This window comes from Belonocnema kinseyi, chromosome 3 (genome assembly GCF_010883055.1).
Source record: "Belonocnema kinseyi isolate 2016_QV_RU_SX_M_011 chromosome 3, B_treatae_v1, whole genome shotgun sequence".
Taxonomy (NCBI): domain Eukaryota; kingdom Metazoa; phylum Arthropoda; class Insecta; order Hymenoptera; family Cynipidae; genus Belonocnema; species Belonocnema kinseyi.
In genome coordinates this window covers 35,992,089-35,993,102 of record NC_046659.1, presented here as the reverse complement: position 1 = coordinate 35,993,102, position 1,014 = coordinate 35,992,089, and the positions used below count along the sequence as shown (strand labels likewise).

The following is a 1,014-nucleotide window of genomic DNA, read 5'->3' as shown; positions in this document are numbered from 1 at the left end:
CACCACCACCACCACCAACCACCACCACCACCAACCACCACCAACCACCACCACCACCAACTACCACCAACCACCACCACCACCAACCACTACCAACCACCACCAACCACCACCACCAGAAGACGCAGAAGATGTTGATGCTACTTTCATCGAATGTCGCGAATACGAAAGTAAGTCTTCGTATAAAGTAACCCTTTTGAAGAAACCTTCTGTGAACTTTCGCGAGATCGTAACAGGGAGTTTGATTTCATTTGAGAGGATCATTAAGCAAGTACGTTATCAGGCGAAAGTGAAAGAGATGATCGAAAAGAAAGCCATTCACGACATCAGTTCAGTATACCCTGATTGGTTCGCAGAATCTGATCCTTGCTACGAACATAGACTCTTTGCAATGAGATGCTTATTTAAAGCAAAATTGCATCGTGTTTGCACAGTCGACAATAGAGAAGCCAGGGCAGTCAATCTTCAAAAGCGAAGTGATAATGCCGCTAAAAAAAGGATGACGGGGACCAACAAGTGCAAGAACAGCACAATGGAGGATGTCAAATCTTCGCGCAAATTAAAAAATTTAATGCATGTGTAATAAATTAATAGATGTCTAATTAATTAGCTAATTTAGAAATTCAATCGTCGATCGCTCTAAGAAATTCCCAAACTCTGAAACTTTCTGAATTAAGCACCTATGCACGCAATTTACGTTTTAAATTTCAGGATAATGTATATATATTTTAATTTATCGTATTTTTAAGAAAAAAAATATATATTGTAAGTTTTACTAACATATTTTTATTTTTTAGCAAAAAACCCAAGAACAAATGCAGTTTAATTTATTTTGCTGTCGTTTTATCTGTTAGAATTTGTTACTTTTTTTCATTTCTTCTTATGTTATTCCAAGCCACGTGGGTTTAAAGACTTAAAAACATTTTCTCTCTCGATGGATTGCTCACCTTGCCGTATGGAGTATATATAGGTTCCAAATTAAATCATTAATTTATTTAATTTAGTACCTTACAC

The 1,014-nt window shown here is 36.6% G+C and overlaps 1 protein-coding gene across 1 annotated transcript in view; it reads left to right on the top strand.

Annotated features, from left to right (window-relative positions):
* LOC117169777 overlaps nt 1–1,014 on the top strand; it is an 85,743-nt gene that overhangs the window by 35,850 nt on the left and 48,879 nt on the right. The window lies entirely within an intron of this gene.